At 43.6% G+C, this 21,352-nt stretch overlaps 1 long non-coding RNA gene across 5 annotated transcripts in view; it reads left to right on the forward strand.

Annotated features, from left to right (window-relative positions):
* The first annotated feature begins 4,607 nt into the window (after nucleotides 1-4,607).
* Nucleotides 4,608-21,352, forward strand: part of LOC140470082 (uncharacterized) — a 59,451-nt gene continuing 42,706 nt past the window's right edge. For 4 of the 5 annotated variants that reach the window (XR_011956357.1, XR_011956356.1, XR_011956355.1 and 1 more), the window contains exons 1-3: nucleotides 4,608-4,694; nucleotides 8,121-8,203; nucleotides 15,071-15,175. This is a non-coding gene — a long non-coding RNA (uncharacterized lncRNA). The remainder of the gene's footprint in view (nucleotides 4,695-8,120; nucleotides 8,204-15,070; nucleotides 15,176-21,352) is intronic. The other variant, XR_011956354.1, reaches the window with a different exon arrangement.

Here is a 21,352-nt window from a genome sequence, read left to right on the forward strand (position 1 = left end):
ATCTGAACCCCAGAAACCAAGTGCTGGAGAAACGCAGCAGTTCTGAGGGCATCAGTGAAGAGAAAAACATGTTACATTTCAAGTTCACTGACTCTTTGTCTGAACGGACAAAAGGTCATGAGACTTTGAACTTACAATGTTTCTTTTCCCCTCAGAGATGCTGCTGGACCTGCGGTTCTCAAACTCTGTGCTTTCTATAGTGAACTTTATTTACAAAACAGATCGGAAAATACTAATCTGCAAAAGTGAAAGGTTCATTGTAAACATGAGCGTGGTGTCCACACTTGAGTTACAGACGCACGCCTCAATTTAAAAAACAAGATTTAACTCTGTGACATTCCATCTCAAAATTAGCCAAGTTACACCAGTAATAAAGCTCATCCACCCAATGAGGCTCTTCAGCCCAACATCCTGCAGTGTTGCACACAGCCACCTTTACCAAAGAATGATCACATGTCACAAAATTGAAGGCCGAGAGCATGTCTCTTTAAAGGAGCTGAAGTCAAACTCTCAATTTTTGGAAGAACTTTTATTAAAACTGAACATTTAAATCTCAGAGCATAATTTTTGCTTTTTAAAACAAAGTGTGTGGGAAACATCCCACATTTTGTTAAAGGTTCTGTTCAGTCTGATACATAGAGCCAAAGGTCAAGCAAACATTACACTTTCCATTCACTTCTACAAAGGGCTGACATCACATTTCTTCAGGATTTAAAGTATTTTATAAATTGTTAGTAAAATCATTTGTCACGTTAAAGAACTGGACAATAAATGTCATTGTATGCAATAAGAGTGAAGCCTGTGACAGCAGATTTAGCTTTGGAGGGCAGTGTATGTGCTTTCTAAATTCTGGGAGCACTTTGGGAGACTGCTCCCAGATGGTGATAGTGAGCATATTTGGAATGCACTGTTTAGATTTGGGAATCCATGGGAGACAATCTGTGGTTTCACTAATACTTGGCTTGCGTTGTTGGCGTACAGTAAGCAATTCATAAAGTTACTTATGTATTGTTGTTGACTACCTGAATGGTATTCAAATCTGCCAGGTTGCCTTCAATAGTGTGAATGCATCTATTGTAAATATTTGGAATATTCCAGAACTGCCCAGTGCTTGGCAAATTCAGGAGGGACAAAAAATAACATTTGAGTAATTTGAAATTAAGAATCTAAGAGGATGTAACCACTGAAGTATTCAATTCAAATAGTTAAATGGAGTGCTCACATTTAAAATACCTCTTATCCAGAGGAATGGATGGACTGACAGAATTGGGACCAAATTCCTAGCTGGGGCGTGTGAAATATGCTTTGATAAAGTCACCTGCATTTACCAACAATAATTTGGAAAGCTCGGAAATTTAAAAAAAACTATACGAGCTTCATTGCTGCTCCAGTCGGGTCACAAGCTCTGTGAAAAAATAACTATGTTCAGGTTTATTGCATACACTCTGAAACACGTGTTTCTTCTACAGATCCTGCAAGTTTCCCCAATGAGCAGAGTCCATCCAAATGATGTTGCTAACTTTGGCCAACTCATTTCTTTCCTAGCCTCTATAGCCTGAAGAGCGACCAGAAGCAATTACTCCACATTATGTGAGAACATTACCAACGAGGATTCTTTCATTCAGAATTGTCTTCCATATATTCAGTGCCCAGAACAGATAAAAAGCTTGTTACCTTTTATAGAGCAATGATTCAGTGGGAGTAAATCCTGTTCTTGCTTAACAATCATGCTGTCTAAATTTTAAACATGAACACTTCTTAATAGTTCACTAGATCCTAATGAAATATTTGGTGCGAAACAAATCACATGATACATAGTTATTCAGATAACAAAACAAGTTTGTTCATTGAAGAACCTAGAGGAAAAGGTCATGAAATAATGTGAGTTTGATATACCTCAATCATCATTGCAAGTGCATTCTCTGCATAAATTCTCCTTTTCCTCCTCGAACTATTCAACTTCTTGAATAATTGAGAGAATGAAGTCACAATTGTACAACACGAAATCAAACCCTTCAGTCCAACTTGCCCATGCTGACCAGATATCCAAAATTAATCTAGTCCCATTTGCCAGCATTTGTTCCATATCCATCTTAAACCCTTTCTACTGATTATCAGTTTGTTTTCCTTTATCAGCACTTGAAATACTGACATTTTCTTTTCTCCCAACATTGGTTAAAGAAATCATAAGTTCGTTCATCCAAGTTAATTTTGTAATCTTTCACAAAGAAACAAGTGAGGACAACATACAGCTGAGTGCAAAATAAAATACTGCAGCTGTGCGATATCTGGGAACACTCTAAAGGTAAGGCACTGATACTGCATAAGTTTGTCAGCACAGTTTCAATTACTGACAATAATTTAGTAATGTCTTAGCCTTCACATAGTTCAGGTAAATGTGAGATATCTGAATTTCATGAATTGGTTCCTATCGCACTTTGATCAACAAAAATTATTCTTGGTTTAATCTACTCAAAGGAGAAAGTGACGACCAAAGAAGCTGGACATCAGAGTCGAAAAGTGTCATGCTAGAAAAGCACAGCAAGTCAAGCAGCATCCGAGAAGCAGGAGAGTTGATGTTTCAGGCATAAGCCCTTCATCAGGCATCACAGGCTTCAGAAAAATAACTGGCATAGACTTATGCCAATACATATGTAGAAGGGTCAGACCATGTTCCTATCAGATTAGAGACTAATTTCAGATTTGGTACCATTTAGTGCAACATTTCAATATGATATTTACATATGTACATGAAAGAGAAGTTGTCTAAAATTACAAGCTCTAGAATGATTTTACGATTAAACTTGGAAATAAAGCTGGTGACCCAGAATGGCAAAGTGAAGTCCCATCAGTATCGCCTTGGGCAGCATCAAGTAAGAATTTGACAACAGAGTTGCCACTTTAGTGTAACCTGCAGTCTGGTCAAATTGCAGCAAAAATGTGTTCAATTTTATCTGCAAACTATTGAATGCAAAATCCTCCTTGCACAATAATGAGGCAGCATTTTGAGATGTCATTTTTAAAATATATTATTTTCAAAGTTACTCAATTAAGAGTGCTAATTTGGTGCTGTCTGCATAACACAGTACGAAAAGGAATTAACAAAAAAAAACATTATAACCCAAATTCAGAGTCACTAATTCATTGATATTGCATGGGTCCAGCATTTATAAGTAATCATTTTTAAAAAATAAATACAGATCCATTTACTAACTATATTGGAGTACAGTCAAGTTTCTTACTGAACTGTGACAGGATTGGACAGAGTCCACATGGATTTAAGAGAGGGGAATCATGCTTAGCAAATCTACTGAAAGAATCTACAGAGTCGAATATTAAATTAAGAAATTGCAGGACAATTCGAAAAGCTTATCAATAAACATGGTAGACTGGGTTTTGTGAAAGAGAAACTATATTTGACAAACTTATGACAATTCATTGAGGAGATAACAAGCAGGGCTGATAAAGGGCAATCCAATGATGTTCTGTATTTGGATTTGTAAAATGCAAATGATAAGGTGTTACATAAAAGTTAATTGCACAATTTAGGAGCTCATGGTATCAGGGTAATGTATTAGAATGGATTGAGGATTGGTTAACCACACTGGTTGTTGCTGAGTCCTCAATTGCAGTGCTGTATACAGTGTTAGCTCCCATATTTAATAAAGGATAAACCAACATCAGAGACTATTCAAAAAAGATTCACTTAGCTACTTCGACGATGAAAGGGTTGACCTACCAAGAATAGATAAGCAGGTGTGATCTTATGGAAGCAAGATTCTGAGGAGTTTGACAGGCTGGATGTTGACTAGATCTTCTAGCACCAGTAAAGTCTCAAACCAGGGGACTTCACAGAAGGGATCATTGATTTTAGAAAAAGTAAGTGTTTTTTTCTCTCACTGAATGGCTAGAATTTTCTCGCCCGAACTTTTGTGAAAGTTAAATGTGGGAGGGGAATGGTTGGGTTACTCTTCGGAGGGTTGTTCTGGCTTGTTGGGCTGAAGGGCCTGTTTCCACACAGTAGGGAATCTATGATTCTATCTCAAATTATTTTAAAAGAGGGCAGATAGATTTTTGAAATATTGAGCAGTTGAGGGCTATGCGGATCAAGCATAAAAGAGGTGTTGATGCCTGGGTTGGCCTAGCCATGATCTGATAGAATGGGGCAACAAGCTGAAAGAGATAAATTGCCTACTCCTGCTCCGATTCCTTGAGGCTCCGTTTCATGTTTTTCATGTCTCCACAGAAGAGTGCGATACAATGTGCTAAAGGTCTCAGATGTTGTGAAAATGGGGTGTTTATGTACTGATTCAGATGGCATTGACTCATCAATCACAGCTATACAGTCATGAGTAGGAAGGTAAGTCCCTCCATGAATAAAGGAAATCTACTGCAGAGCTCACACTAAAGGAATTCCTACCCTCAGTAAACTCTCCCATCACTTTACCCAACACATCAGCAAAAGTAGGATACACTGCGCATGCTCTATCTAACAAAGGGCCCTCGGGTGATTGATGTCTACACCGGACCAATGAAAGGACGGTGGGCGGGGCTGGAGGACCTAGGGGAGGTTGGTCCTCCAATCAATCAAAGTTAATGAAGGGCGGAGCTAAACTAAACCATGTGATCACCCTCGCGCGCGGTGCAGAGTCGCTGTAATGAATGTTCGGGAAGTTATGGAGAGAAAGGATACGGTAAGGAAAGAAATAAACAGGGAAACGGGAGAAAAACTGTGTTGCTATGAGCGGAGAGGTTTTACAAATTGTGCACGTCGGAAAACATAAATTTGAACGTCCCAGTCCCGTGTTTGCAGTAAATGGGGAATTGCCTCAGCGCGGCTACAGGGCTGAGTGAGCGCCGCCATCTTTATTCGGGACAATGACTCACTGGACACGTGCGGAGCCGCCATCTTTGTAGGGGGCAGAGTCATTGGGATCATCGCATCCAATACTGCTGTGATTCACCTCTGGGCTCCCTCATGACCACTTTGTCAATATATAGCCTCGTCAGTCTCGAAAGTAATTTATAGACAAAGGGTTTTTCTCTGCGGTCCAGCCCCTGACCATGTACTGCTCTATTATCAGATTACTTTTTTCTTGAATATTTTTGACAGTCAAGAATTCTTTTTTCCAACAAGCAAGTGTATTTTCCTTCCATTTCGAACTATCAAATTCTGCACCATTTTCATTCCCTGTAATCCGTTTTGTACTCCCTGAATCATTAACTGTGTTTCTCCTTCCACAGATACCAGTGATTAATGTCAAAGTCCTGTTGCCTGTGGAGAGGGTGATGTTTGACTTCCTTGTACAGCAGCAGTTTGTGTGGTGAAGGTGCTCCGACAATGTGGTTGGATAAGAGACATTACAGAGTATTCATTCAGCAACAGTGATGATGATTTGAAAATAATGTCCAAATCAACAACTGTTTGTATTTCTATTATCATGCTTATAATTTCACAAAAATACTATTGAGAACTTTAGCCATAAGGCCAGAGATGGAGATATTAGGTCAGGTGACCAAAAGCGTTGCCAAAAAGCAGGTTTTGAGGGATGTCTTAAAGATGGAAAGCAAACCTGTGAGGTTTTGGCTGCGAATTTCAGACCATGCTGCTTCAGCAAGTGTAGAAACAGCCACACAGGTGAACTAATGAATTAACAAATGGTTGGGAGTCTCGAAGAAAATGGGTTGTCGAGGTCTCAAAGTGTGTGTGGTGCCGGGAGCTAGGGATTATCACAGCCAGGAATTAAATCAAGTGTGAAAATTTTAAATTGAAGGATATTGGCCAGGTGCTGGCAGGTAAGACTACATTGGGTTGGTGTATCTGGTCGGCATGGACGGGTTGGACCGAAGGGTCTGTTTCCATGCTGTACATCTCTATGGCTGTACGCTGTTGATTCTAATTAGGAGCCTTTTGATAAATCAACAAGCAGAGATTTCGACTTTCTTGAGATTACAGGGAGGTTGAATGTGGGAAGCTGACCCTGAGTGTGTTTGGAAAATGAAGTCTGGAGATAACACACAACGGATGAGAGTTTCAGTACATGAGCTGAGATGAGGGTGGAATCAGCTAGAATTAGTGGTCTTGGAGTGGGACTGAGTTGTCACACTCACCTCACCTCACCTCTGGGATTCACCTGGTTGTCAGGTTGTGAATCAGGGCAGTAACACAATCGGGAGCTGAGTGGCCCTGGTGGTGCCTAAAATGAGTGTCACTCAGCTGGCTGTTGCTGAGCAGCTACTGCTTGGTAGCCCTGTCAATGACATCTTCCATCACTTTACTGCTGGTCGAGTGTGGACTGATAGATGGAAATTGGCTGGGTTGGATTGCCCTGTGTTTTTGTGTTGAACATCCCTGGGCAATGTTCCACATTGTCGGTAGATGCCAGTACTGGAGCGGTCCTTGGCTTGGTGGGTGGAAAGTTCTGGAGCACAAGATATCAGTATTATTGCCAGAATATTTGCAGGGCATGTAGCCTTTGCACTACTTAACCATTTCTTGATATTATTCAAACTGAATCGAACTGGCTCCAAACTCACATCTGTGATGTTGGAAACCACTGGAGAAGGCTGAGATGGGTCATCCCACTTTGCACTTCTGGCTGCAGATTGCTGCAAATGCTGTTGTCTTATCTGGTGCATGGTGTGTGATGCTCCTCCATCAGTAAGGTTGGGGATTTCTGTGATGCTTCCTCCAGTGAGTTGTCTAATTGTCCATCACCGTTCACTACTGGGTGTGGCAGAACTGCAGAGCTCCAATCTGTTCCATTGGATGTAGGATCACTTAGCTCTGTTGCTTGCTGCTGATGCTGTTTGATATGCAGGTAGTTCTGTTTTATAGCTTCACCAGGTTGGCACTTCGTTTTTAAGTCTGCCTGGTGCTGCTCATGGCATGCCCTCCTTTCCTGTCCATTGTGATGGGTGAGAGCGGGATGTACAAACCCATGAGATTACAGATTGTGCTGGAGTACAGTTCTGCTGCTGTTGATGTCCCATAGTGCCTCAGAGATACCCAGTTTGAGATCCTACATCTCTTCGAAGTCTGTCCCATTTAGAACGGTGATAGTGCCACTCAATACAATGGAGGTTTTTCTTAACTTTAAGGCAAGACTTTGTCTCCAAAAGGAATGTGTGATGTTCGCTCGTACCGATACTGTCATGGCCAGATGGATCTGCCGCTGGTCAATTCATAACAATGAGATCAAGTATGTTTTACACTCTTGTTGGTTCCCTCACCACCCGCTGCAGACTCAGTTGGGCAGCTATATCCTTTAGGACCTGGTCAGCTCAGTCAGTAATTCTGTTGCAGAGCAAGTCTCGATCATGGACATTGAAATCCTGTACCCAGAGTACATTTGACACCATTTTACTTCCTCAGTGCTTCCTCCAAGTGTTGTTCAAAATGAAGGAGAACTGATCCATCAGCCAAGGGAGGACGGTACGTGGTAATCAGAAGGAGCCATGAGACCTACTGGTCTCCGGAGCCAATGCTGTGTACTCCCAGGGCAAATCCTCCCTGTCTGTACACCACTGAGCCACCACATCTGCCTGGTCTGTCCTGCCGGTGGGACAGGACATATCCAGAGATTTCAGGAGAAAGTGAAGACTGCAGATGGTGGAGATCAGAGTCAAGAGTCTGGTGCTGGAAAAGCACAGCAGGTCAGGCTGATGAAGGGCTTAGTCTTGAAACGTCAATTCTCCTGCTCCTCGGATGCTGCCTGACCTGTTGTGCTTTTCCAGCACCACACTCTCGATATCTAGGGATGGTGATGGTGGTGTCTGGTCATTGTCTGTAAGGGTTGATTTTGTGTGTATGACTATGTCAGGCTGTTCCTTGACCCGTCTGTGAGACAGCTCTGCACATTTTGGTCCCAAAAACCATATGTTAGTGAGGAGGACGTTGCACCATCGAGAGGGCTGATTCTGTGGTTGTAATTTCTGGTGCCTTGTTAGTTGCCAACTGGTCCATCCAGTTTCATTCCTGTGTTGAGACTTTGCAGTGATTAATACAGTGAGTAGCTGGCTGGGCCGCTATCAGGTTGGCAGGATTTTTTTTCGCCATTGACAATGGTTTCATGGAGATCATGAAATTCCTAATACATTGTTTTTTTTCTTGAATTCAGATTCCACCGTCTGCCAAGATGGGATTCGAATCAGGACTTCAGTCGTTTGTTTTAATATTCTGGATAAAAGCTAAATACATCAGGTTTGTTCACTTATTTTAAATTTCACTAACCCTGGTTTTGTTTCTTTGTAAAACACTGTCCATCATCCTGTCTCCTCCATCCCCCCCTCCAACAACGAGTGAGGAGCACATGGAGTTTCTCTATCACTAAGACTGAGATAATCCGATCTGCTGTTTCTCTCCCTCCCACTAGCCCACTGAGCCAAACTGCCTCACGTCGTGTTCCTGGTTTTTGTCCTAAACCTACATCTTTCTCCAGTCTCTTGTCAAGCCTTATCAGAGCTCACCTTGACCCTTTACCCTAATTTCGTTAAACTCACTTTCCAACTCTCTTTCCTCCTCTGCCGCCTCATCACCCCCCCTCGCCAATTCATAGATATTGTTCCTTGTTCTGTCTGTTGGTCTTTTTTGGTGAAAAACTAATATTTGACCTCACCGTTGTTGGAAAATCCTGCTCCATCTCCACTCTCCCTTTCCTTTCTGAATTCCTTGCATTTGGTGTCCCTCAACGATCTATCTTTGGTCTCTCCTGTATCTCACGTACATAGTGCCAGGAGGTGATATCATCCAAAAACACTGTGTTAGGTTTGACATGTACACGGACGATGCCCAGCTCGCCCTCCCCATCATCCCTCTCCATTACTGCACTGTTACTCAGTTATCAAACTGCTTATCACATTCCCACTACTCGATTAGCTGCAGTTTCCTCCAATGAAACATTGTCATGGTTAAACCCATTGCCTTACCTTTACCTTTCTGCTTAGCCCCTCCCTCCCACTGGGAACTCTCTGAGGCAGAACGACACTCTTCACAATATTGCTGTTATATCTGACCCCAAGGTGACCTTCTGATCAGACATCCACACAATCACAACACCAGGAAATCCAATCTCTTAAACGTTGCTTTTCTCCACCTCACCCCAGCTCTATTGCTACTGAAACCCCTTACCCGCGTCTCTGTTGTCTTAAACTTGAATCCAAAACAGAACCCTTGATTCCGTGACTCAGAATCTCGTTTCAGACCCCCCTCTCAGTATTTACCCTCAGACACATCCTCTCAGTATTTGTCCTGTCAAACCCCTTAAGAATCCCATCTGTCTCAATGAGATCACCTCTCTTTCTCCAAAATCCAGTGAGTAGAGTCCCAACCTTTTCAGCCTTTATTTAAAAGATAATCCCTCCAAACCAGGGATCATCTCATTGAATCTTCCCTGAAATGCCTCCAATAAAGTGACACATTTCCTTATCTAAAGGGACCAAAACTGCTCTCATTCCTGCAGATATGGTGGTCTCACCAGCACTGCCACACGTTACTCTCAGGTAGAGACTCCAAACTCTAATACTGAAAACTTTTGAAACAAAACATTCGATTCCCCTTCCTGATTCCCTGGTGTAACTGTGTGGTAGCTTTCTGTGTTTCCTGAACAATTACCCCTGGTCCCTTTGTGGTGCAGCTTTCTACAGTTTTCACCATTTAAATAGTACTTTGTTCTTTATTATCTCCTCCAAAATGAGTAACTTCCCATTTTCCCAAGTTACACCCAATCTGGCAACTTGTTGCCCCCTTCTCCTGTGCATCTCTCTCTTTTCATAATCCTCTTAGACCTTTACAGTTATGCCTTTTCTAGGAGATATCCCCCCTTCTCATTCTTCCAAGCATTTATTGGGAGCACTGGGCAGTGGGAAGCAGGCAGAGTTGCTATCTTTTTAGGGATACGCTTTGGAGTGATTGAGAGGATCTTCCCACCCATTGGTCAGGATGGAGACAACTTGCCCATCGTTAGGCATTAGCCTTTCACACCCATGTCTTATTGATGAGGCAGAGCGGCAGCACGGAAAGAAAGAAAAGAAAGTCATTCTTGTTCCCCATATCTCACTGATGCTTGGATCATTTTCTCCAATGTGTCAAAGAACTGCTGTGTTCAGTCACATGAGATCTCCAGTTGGAATCTCCTAGAAACCCACAGATTTCCCTCTGAGTTGACTGCTGATGTCCTCAAGGGTAATATGTACAGTAATCCTGGGCCACGAGGAGGGGATGATGTGAGTTTCTAACTTGAACTGAGAGTGACAGATTTTATAAACTTGAATTACAGGATATTTATTATAGGTGGACATTCAGATAGAAATCTCAGTATATGTCTGCCAAACTCTAATTGCATTACTCAGTATATCAGGACCTGGATATTCACATTGTGTATGTGAGTATTGTGTTCCAGATCAATCCCATTTGCTGCTTAAAAATTCTCCTTTGAATCATCGCATTCTCTCAAAAGGTCTCCCCAAACCTTCAATGTGTCATGTAATCCTTTTATGATGACCTGATGAGTGTAAGGTTTATTATTCTAATGTGTAATTTTTGTATAAGGATGTCTCAGAGAGGGAGCAGAATATTCCTAAAGGGGAAAATAACCATTTTGAGGGGAGGCTGTTGTTTATTGGTATCAATAACATCGGAATAGAAGAGTTCACATTATTGGATCATTCGAATCTCTTGTGGGGTAGAATTGACCTCATTAGAAGGATGGATTGTACCTGCACTGGAGAGGAAGAGTTGCTAGTGCTATTCAGGAGGCTTTAAACCAGTGAAGGAATGTGGGTAAACCGAAAAAAAAGTGAGGAAAGAGCTAAGTCTGAGGCTGGTACAGTTCAGACGTCAAATAGTCAAGGCAGGCAAAGGCATGGCAGAGAACGAGGTAGGACTGAGCAGTTACACTGCATTTATTTCAGTGCAGGAGGCCCGATAGGTCAGGCAGATGAGCTCAGGGCATAGTTTTGAACATGGCACTGGGATATTATGCCAATTATAGAGGCATGACTCAGGGATGGATAGGACGAGCAGCTTAATGTTCCAGTGTATAGATGCTATAGCAAAGATAGAAAGGGGGCAACAGAGCAGGGGGAGAGGTATTTTTGATAAGGGATAACATTACAGCTGGGCTTCAAGAGGGTATTCCTGGGAGTACATCCAGGCAGGTTATACAGGTGGAACTGAGAAATAAGAAAGGGATGATCTCCTTATTGGGATTGTACTATTGACCCCTCCTCGCCCCATTCCCAATAGTCAGCAGGGAATTGAGAAGCAAATTTACGAAGACATCACTTATCTGTAAGAATAGTATGGTTGTATACAAGACTTGACCTTTTTTATTCATTCACAGGATGAGGGTGTCACTGGCTGGGCCCAAAGGGCAGTCACATTGCTGTGGGTCTGGAGTCACATGTAGTCCAGACCTGGTAATGATGGCAGATTCCTTCCCTGAATGATATTAGTGAATCTGATGGGGGGTTTTTTTTCGCAACAATCGACAATGGATTCATAGTCATTCACAGATTCCTAATTCCAAATTTTTATCGAATTCACATTCCACCACCTGCCCTGGCAGGATTCCCACCCAGGGCCCCAGAACATTATCTGGGTATCTGGATTATCCGTTTAGCGAAAATATCACTAGGCCATTTGGCAGGATGAGTGAGTGAGGTATCCGTAGGACAGCACATCGGCACCAAAATTCCCATGGTCTCTGCAGAACATAGAAAGGGCTGGGGAGGGAAATATATTCCTGGTGGTAGGGTATGACTGTAGGTAGCAGAAATGGCAGAGGTTAATGCGCTGTATCTGGTGATAAGTGGGGTGGCAAGTGAGGACCGGTGGATTATATTCTTCTTGTGGTTGGAGGGGTGGTGTAAAGGCGAAGGTGCAGGAAGTGGAGGATCTGCATTGAAGGGCATTGTTGATCACGTGGATGGGAGATGTGGTCCTTGAAATAGGAAACCTTTCTGGGATGTCCTGGAGTGGAATTGCTTCTCCTGGGAGCAGATATGGCGGAAGCAGAGGAATTGAGAGTACAGGATCACGTTTTTACAGGAATATGCTAGAGGGTAATCAGGAGAGTAAAAAGGGGACATGACATATCTCTCGGAAATGGTTTAAGGAGAATCCAAAGAGATTCTACAAATACATCAAGGATAAAAGAATAACCAGACAGATTATAGGACACCTTAAAGACCGAGAAGGTCATCTATGGAACAACAGGAAGTGGGAGAGATACTATGCTATTCTGTTCTACAGAGTTTGGAGAAATAATAGTGATAACTTGAAAAGTGTCCAATTTACAGAGGAGGTGGTACTGCATGTCTTAAATCTTAGCAAGGTGTATCCCAGAAATTTGTGGAAAGCTAGGAAAGTGATGGCAGTGCCCCTCCCTGAGATATTTATACCATCGTTTGTGACAGATGAGGTGCTGGAAGACATGTGTCATTATTTAAAAAGTGGTAAGGAAAGGCCAGGGAGCAAGAGGACAGTCACCCTAACGTCAATGGCAGGCAAGTTGTTGGAAGGGATTCTGAGGGATAGGATTTACATGTATTTGGAAAGACGAGGATTGATTAGTGATAGTCAACATGGCTTTGTGTGTGGAAAATTCTGTCTCTCTAACTTGATTGAGTTTTTTTGAAGGCAGACTGTGGACGTTGCCTATATGGACACTGAACGATGTTCACAAAGCAGACTGGTTAGCAAGGTTAGATAACATTGAATGTTGGGAGAACCCAACATTTGGATACAAAACTGGCCTGAAGGTAGGCGGCAGAGGGTGGTGATGGAGGGTTGCTTTGTGGACTGGAGGCCTGTGAGCAGCAGTGTGCTGCAGGAATGGATATTGGGCCCTTCAATAAATGACTTGGATGTGAATATATGAGGTATGGTCAGTACGTTTACAGATGACAGCAAAATTGGAGGTGTAGTAGGCTATGAAGAAGGTTAGTTCAGAATACGACAGGATCTTGATCAGATGGGCCATTGGAGCAAGGAATGGCAGATGGAGTTCAATTTCGATAAATGTGAGCTGTTGTATTTTGGAAAGGCAAATCATGGCAGGATGTATGCACTTAATGGTAAGGTCCTTGGGAGTGTTGTTGAACAAAGAAACCATGGTGTGCAGTTTCATTGTTCCGTGAAAGTGGTGTTGCAGGTAGGAAGGCTAGTGAAGGTGGCGTTTGGTATACTTATTGGTCAATTATTTGAATACAGAAGCTGGGACATCATATTGTGGCTGGACAGGACATTGATTAAGCCATTCAGAAATTCTGTTTTAAGTTCAAAATTCCCTGTTCTGGGAAGGATGTTGTGAATCTTGAAAGAGTTCAGACAAGATTTACGATTTTCCAGGGTGGGAGGATTTGAGCTAAAGGGAGAGGCTGAATCGGCTGGGGTTAATTTCCCTGGAGAGTCAAAGACTAAGAGTTGATTTTAGGGATTTATAAAATCACGAGGGGCATGGATATGGTGAACAGCCGGAGTCTTTTCCCCCCAGGTCCAAAACAAGAGCACATGGGCTTAAGGTTGAGAGGGCAAAAATTTAAAAGGGATCTAAGGGGCTACGTGTTCAAGCTGAGCTGTGTGGAATGAGCTGCCAGATGAAGTAGTGGAGGCTGATAGAATTACAACATTTGAAAGGCATCCGATTGGTTACATGAATAGGAAGGGTTTCGAATGATACGGACCAATAGCTGGCAAACGGGACTCCATTAGTTTAGGATTCCTCGTTGGCATGGTCCAATTGGAACAAAGGTCTGTTTCTGTGCTGTACGTCTCTGACACTAATAAATGAAAATAAGATGTGTTCATCTTTTGTGGAGAGCTAGCAGAAGCACAGATAATTGTCCTTGGAGCCGAGAAGGTTAAGCAATGATTTTGACCAGGTGCAGATTTGTTTCCAAGGTATTTAATTTGCAGAGAGAGAGAGAGGAATTGTTAACAACGTCACAATTTTGGTAACTATTTTCAAGTAATTGGCAACTATGCAGGGTGAATATGTGAACATTATTTTATTCAGTAAATTCTGAGCATCCGGAACAGTCTGAATAGCAGCTGGACACAGATTCAGCAGTTATTCATAAACAGATTCGGAATTTTACTTTTTAAGCAAAGATTTGGGGGGCTATGGGCAAATGGGAGGGGAGTTGGGACAGATTTGCAGCATCTCCAGAGGGAAAGAGTACAGCCCCAATGGGCTGAATAGCCCCCAGGCCCTGTGCTCTGTGATACTGCCCCATTCACTGTGAATGATGAAGCTCATCCCAGGGTAGAGAGGGAGGATACCACCACTCCACCTCACAATGGGCCTGATGTCAGTGTAGGCCAATAGGAGGCAGAGGGTGGGACTGGAGGACCAGGCAGTACCAGTTTGTCTTCCAACCAATCGGAGTGAATGAGGGTATCCTTAAGGCTGGATTTAAAGAAAGGCACATGTAGCAGAGATTTGAGAAACTGGAGGAGATTAGAGACAGGGAGCTTTCTGTGGCTGGAGAGGAATTATATAAATAACGAAGAGTTGTGAGGCTGGATGAGGTGACAGTGATCAGGAGAGTTGTGAGGATGGAGGAATTTGGAGATAGTGAGAATTAGAGTCCTAATGTTATACAGCAAGGAAACGGGCCCTGTGGTCCAACCAGTCCATGCCGACCATAATTCCAAACTGAACTAATTGTACCTGCCTCCGCTTGGTCCACATCCATCCAAATATTTCCTATTTACGTACTGATCTCTCTGAATGTATTTTAAATATTGTAATTGTATTCCTCTGGAAGTTCATTCCACACGTGTAATTTTTTTAAAAAAAACCCTAATGTCTTTTCTCAAATCTTTCTCATCTCTTCTCAAAATGAATGCACCCGAATTTTGAATTCCCCTCTCTCCCGGCCATTCACCTTTATCTACACTCTTCACGACTTCATAAACCTTGTAATAAGGTCACCCCTCAACCTCCTACACTCCAGTGAAAACAGTCCCAGCCTCTCCTGATAACACAATCCCTCCATTCCCATTAACATTCCAGTAAATCTCTTCTGAACCTGCTCCGATTTAATGATATCCTTCCTATAACAGCACAACCAGAGCTGGGTTTAGAATTCCAGAAGAGGCCTCCCCAACATCCTGTACAACCTCAACATTACGTCCCAACTCCTATACTCAAAGGTCTGAACAATGAAGGTAAGTCTGATTGAACACCTTCTTAACCACCCTGTCTACATGTAACACAAACTTCAAAGACGTGAAGCCCTTGGTCTCTTTGTTCCATATCACTACTCAACGCCTTACGTTTAATGAGTGTAAGTCCCGCCTTCGTTTGTTTTATCAAGATTTATTATTTTGCATTTATTCCAATCCAAAAATCCTTTAAGTATAAAGGCAGTAGGAATATAATTAAGAGGGAAATCAGGAGGCAAAAAGGAGACATGAGATAGCTTTGGAAAATAGGGTTGAGGATAATCCAAAGGGCTTTTATAAATACCTGAAGAACAAAGGCTAACTAGAGAGAAAATAGAGACCCTCAAAGATCAGCAAGGCAGCCATTGTGTGGGGCTGCAGGTAATGGGCGAGATAGGGAGACAAGTATTTTGCATTAGTGTTTACTGTGAAGAAGTACATGGGAGATATAGAATGTGGGGAAATAAATGGTGACATCTTGAAAAAAAAGTCCATATTACAGAGGAGGAGGAGGTGCTCAATGAGTGGCTAAGGAGCTGGTGCAGGGGAAAAGGATTCACATTTTTGGATCATTGTTATCAACTCTGGTGTAGAGTTGACCTGCATAAGAAGGATGGATTGTACCTGATCTGGAAGGTGTCTAATATCGAGGCAGGGAGACTTGTTAATGCTACTCAGGAGGCAGTAAACCAGCGAGGAGTGTGTGTAATTGCAAATAGATACTGAGAAAAGAGGTATCTCTGAGGCTGGTACAGTTCAGAAGGCAAATAGTCATTGCAGGCAAGGGCAAGGCACAGAACAAGGTGGGATTTAGCAGTTACACTGCATTTATTTCAATGCAAGAGGCCTGACAGGGAAGGCAAATGAGCTGAGGGTATGGTTTTGAACATGGCACTGGGATATCATGGGTATTATAGAAACGTGGCTCAGGGATGGAAAGGACTGGCAGCTTAATGTTTCCGGGTATAGATGCTATAGGAAGGATAGAAAGGAGGACAAGGGGAGGGGGAGTGGCATTTTTGATTAGGGACAGCATTATGGTTGTGCTTAAGGAGGACATTCCTGGGAGTCCGTACAGTGAAGTTATTTGGGTGGAACTCGGAAATAAGGAAGGGATGATCTCCTTATTAGGGTTGTCGCGTGGGTTTCATCTGGGTGCCCTGGTTTCCTCCCACAGTGCAAAGATATGCTGGGTAATTTCGATTATCCAGGCTGAATTGCCACAGTGTTCAGGGATGTGCAGGTTGGGTGGATTATCCAGGCTGAATTGCCACAGTGTTCAGGGATGTGCAGGTTGGGTGGATTATCCAGGCTGAATTGCCACAGTGTTCAGGGATGTGCAGGTTGGGTGGATTATCCAGGCTGAATTGCCACAGTGTTCAGGGATGTGCAGGTTGGGTGGATTATCCAGGCTGAATTGCCACAGTGTTCAGGGATGTGCAGGTTGGGTGGATTATCCAGGCTGAATTGCCCATAGTGTTCAGGGATGTGCAGGTTGGGTGGATTATCCAGGCTGAATTGCCACAGTGTTCAGGGATGTGCAGGTTGGGTGGATTATCCAGGCTGAATTGCCCATAGTGTTCAGGGATGTGCAGGTTGGGTGGATTATCCAGGCTGAATTGCCCACAGTGTTCAGGGATGTGCAGGTTGGGTGGATTATCCAGGCTCTGGATTAGTGGTGCTGGAAGAGCACAGCAGTTCAGGCAGCATCCAAGTAGCTTCGAAATCAACGTTTCGGGCAAAAGCCCTTCTCGAAACGTTGATTTTGAAGCTACTTGGATGCTGCCTGAACTGCTGTCCTCTTCCAGCACCACTAATCCAGAATCTGGTTTCCAGCATCTGCAGTCATTGTTTTTACCTCCTGGATTATCCAGGCTGAATTACCCACAGTGTTCAGGGATGTGTAGGTTGGGTGGATTATCCAGGCTGAATTACCCACAGTGTTCAGGGATGTACAGGTTGGGTGGATTATCCAGGCTGAATTACCCACAGTGTTCAGGGATGTGTAGGTTGGGTGGATTATCCAGGCTGAATTGCCCACAGTGTTCAGGGATGTGTAGGTTGGGTGGATTATCCAGGCTGAATTGCCCACAGTGTTCAGGGATGTACAGGTTGGGTGGATTATCCAGGCTGAATTGCCCACAGTGTTCAGGGATGTACAGGTTGGGTGGATTATCCAGGCTGAATTGCCCACAGTGTTCAGGGATGTACAGGTTGGGTGGATTATCCAGGCTGAATTGCCCACAGTGTTCAGGGATGTACAGGTTGGGTGGATTATCCAGGCTGAATTGCCCACAGTGTTCAGGGATGTACAGGTTGGGTGGATTATCCAGGCTGAATTGCCCACAGTGTTCAGGGATGTGTCGGTTGGGTGGATTATCCAGGCTGAATTGCCACAGTGTTCAGGGATGTGCAGGTTGGGTGGATTATCCAGGCTGAATTGCCCATAGTGTTCAGGGATGTGCAGGTTGGGTGGATTATCCAGGCTGAATTGCCCACAGTGTTCAGGGATGTGCAGGTTGGGTGGATTATCCAGGCTCTGGATTAGTGGTGCTGGAAGAGCACAGCAGTTCAGGCAGCATCCAAGTAGCTTCGAAATCAACGTTTCGGGCAAAAGCCCTTCTCGAAACGTTGATTTTGAAGCTACTTGGATGCTGCCTGAACTGCTGTCCTCTTCCAGCACCACTAATCCAGAATCTGGTTTCCAGCATCTGCAGTCATTGTTTTTACCTCCTGGATTATCCAGGCTGAATTACCCACAGTGTTCAGGGATGTGTAGGTTGGGTGGATTATCCAGGCTGAATTACCCACAGTGTTCAGGGATGTACAGGTTGGGTGGATTATCCAGGCTGAATTACCCACAGTGTTCAGGGATGTGTAGGTTGGGTGGATTATCCAGGCTGAATTGCCCACAGTGTTCAGGGATGTGTAGGTTGGGTGGATTATCCAGGCTGAATTGCCCACAGTGTTCAGGGATGTACAGGTTGGGTGGATTATCCAGGCTGAATTGCCCACAGTGTTCAGGGATGTACAGGTTGGGTGGATTATCCAGGCTGAATTGCCCACAGTGTTCAGGGATGTACAGGTTGGGTGGATTATCCAGGCTGAATTGCCCACAGTGTTCAGGGATGTACAGGTTGGGTGGATTATCCAGGCTGAATTGCCCACAGTGTTCAGGGATGTACAGGTTGGGTGGATTATCCAGGCTGAATTGCCCACAGTGTTCAGGGATGTGTCGGTTGGGTGGATTATCCAGGCTGAATTGCCCACAGTGTTCAGGGATGTGTCGGTTGGGTGGATTATCCAGGCTGAATTGCCCACAGTGTTCAGGGATGTACAGGTTGGGTGGATTATCCAGGCTGAATTGCCCACAGTGTTCAGGGATGTACAGGTTGGGTGGATTATCCAGGCTGAATTGCCCACAGTGTTCAGGGATGTGTCGGTTGGGTGGATTGTCCAGGCTGAATTGCCCACAGTGTTCAGGGATGTGAAGGTTGGGTGGCCCTGGGAAATGCAACGTTACGGGGGAGGTTAGGCGGCTCTGAGGATCAGTGTCGATGTGATGGGCTGAATTGTCTCATTCCCCATTGTTGGGATTCTCTGATAATTCTATTAGTTTTAAAATAGTTACAGAAAATAATAGACCATATCTATAAGTTAAGTTTCTAAATTAGACAAAGGCCAATTTTGACAGCACAAGGGAAGCACTTTCAATCTTTGTTTGTGGGAGGTTATTCCCAGGGAAAGGGATGGCTGGAAAGTGGGAACATAAAAACATAAGGAATAAAAGCAGGAGTAGGCCATCTGGCCCCTCAAGCCTGCTCTGCCATCCACAAGATCAGGGCTGATCTTTTCATGGCCTCAGCTCCACATTCCTGCTCTCTCCCCATAACCCTTAATTCCTTTCCTGTTCACAAATCTACATTTTGCCTTAAAGGCATTCAAGTTGATAACATCAAATGCTGCACTCGGCAGGGAATTCTACAGATTCACAACCCTTTCGCTGAAGAAGCTCCTCCTGAACTCAGTCCAAATCTGCTCCCCCTTATTTTGAGGTTATGCTCTAGTTTCAACCGTCCCCAGTGGAAATAACCTTCCAGCTTCTATCTATCTTACCCCCTTCATAATTTTATTTTTTTCGTCTCCAACCTCCCATTCTTCTAGATTACAATGACTCTAGAACCAGTTTTCTCAATCTCTCCACATACACCAACCCTCAACTCCTGACTCAAACTAGTGACCCTCCTCTGTACTCCCTCCAGTGTCAGTCCATCCTTGCTAATGTAAGGGGACCAAACCTGTACACAGTACTCCAGGTGTGGCCTCACCAGCACCCTGTACAGCTGCAGCATAACCATCCCTCTAGCAATGAAGGACAATATTCCCTTCACTGCCATAATTACCTGCTGCACCTGCAAACCAACTTCCTGTGATTCATGCACAAGGACAGCCTGCTGCATGTTTTCACCATTTCATCATCCAGTTTGTTGTTAGTCCAACCAAAATGTATGACCTCACATATCCCAACATTGAACTCCATCTGCCAGATCCTTACCCACTCACTTAACCTATCTGTATCCCTGTGCAGACTTACAGTGGCCTCTGCAGTCATTGCTCTACCTCATCTTTGTATCAAATATGAACTCTGACACTGTACACTTGGTCCTCAACTCCAAAACATTTGTGTAAATTGCAAATAGTTGTAGTGCCAACACTAATCCAAACACCCATTTATCCCCATTCTTTATTTTTTGTTGGTTAACCGATCCTGTATCAATGATAACACATTACCCATAATGCTGTGCATCTTTACCTTATTCAGCAGCCTTTTGTGTGGCAACTTATCGAATACCTTCTGGAAATCCAGGTACACCACATCCCAGGAGTCTGCCTTATCCAACGCACTCGTTGTATCCTCAAATAATTCCAGTAAATTCTTAAACATGACCTGTCTTTCCTGAATCCATGCTGTGTCTGCTAAATGAGACAATTTCTACCCAGATATCTCAACACTAATTCCTTGAGAGATTCAAGCATTTTCTCCACTACAGAAGTTAAGCTAACGGGTCCTTTTTGAAAAATAGTGGCACCACATTTGCAGCTTCCAGTCTGTCAAACCCGTCCCAGAATCCAACAAATTTTAGTGAATTATCACGAGTCTATTTGTTATTCACACACTCCTCTCTTCCTCCCCCCCCCCCCCCCCCACCTGCCATCTCCTTTAGTCCCTGGGATGCAATCCATCAGGGCCAGGAGACCCATCTACCTTTAGGCTGTTATCTTTCCCAACATTACCTCTTTACTGGGAATGATTGCTTCTCTGTCCTCCTCTGCCATTGCCTCCATAGGCCTGCGACAATGAGAGTACACAGACAGTATGTTCCTGTTAAGGCCAAGGATGGTAGGTGTAGAGAATGCTGCCTGTCGAAAGAAATTGAGGGCCTGGTCAAGAAAATGAAGGAGGCACATGGCATGTACAGAGAGCTAGTGTGAATCCCTAGAGGAGAAAAGGGCAGTAGGAGTATACTCTGGGTAAACCGGGAGGGCAAAAAGGGGACATGAGATAGCTTTAGGAATTAGGTTTAAGGAGAATCCAAAGTGATTGTACAAATACACTAAGGATAACGAGTAACCAGGCAGAGAATAGGTACCCGCAAAAATCAAGGCTGTCTGTGGAACAGCAGGAGGTGAGAGAGATTCTGTATGAGCGGAGAGGTTTTACAAACAAAATATGCACGTCGGAAAACACAAATTTGAATGTCCCAGTCTCGTGTTTTCAGTAAACAAGGAATTGCCTCAGTGTGGCTGCAGGCATGAGTGCGCGCCGCCATCTTTATTTGGGGCAAAAATTCACTGGACACGTGCGGAGCCACCAGCTTTGTAGGGGGCAAGGTGCAGCCAGGTGCATGTGCAGCCTTTCTCTGGTACAGAGTCATTGGGCAGGATTTACACAGAGTACATTCAAACTCAGAGTAATGGATGTTTATCTCGGGATTTGTTTCGTCATTCATTTAAATGGCTTGGTATCGTAAATGAGTTTGCAGGTCATACAAAATTGGAGGTATTGTGGATAATGAAGAAGGTTCCCTCAGATTACAATAAGATATTGATCAGATGGGGTTTAATTTAGATAAATATGAGGTGCTGCATTTTGGAAAAGCAAATCAGGGCAGGACTTAT

The sequence above is a fragment of the Chiloscyllium punctatum genome, chromosome 50, assembly GCF_047496795.1.
Source record: "Chiloscyllium punctatum isolate Juve2018m chromosome 50, sChiPun1.3, whole genome shotgun sequence".
Classification (NCBI taxonomy): Eukaryota; Metazoa; Chordata; class Chondrichthyes; order Orectolobiformes; family Hemiscylliidae; genus Chiloscyllium; species Chiloscyllium punctatum.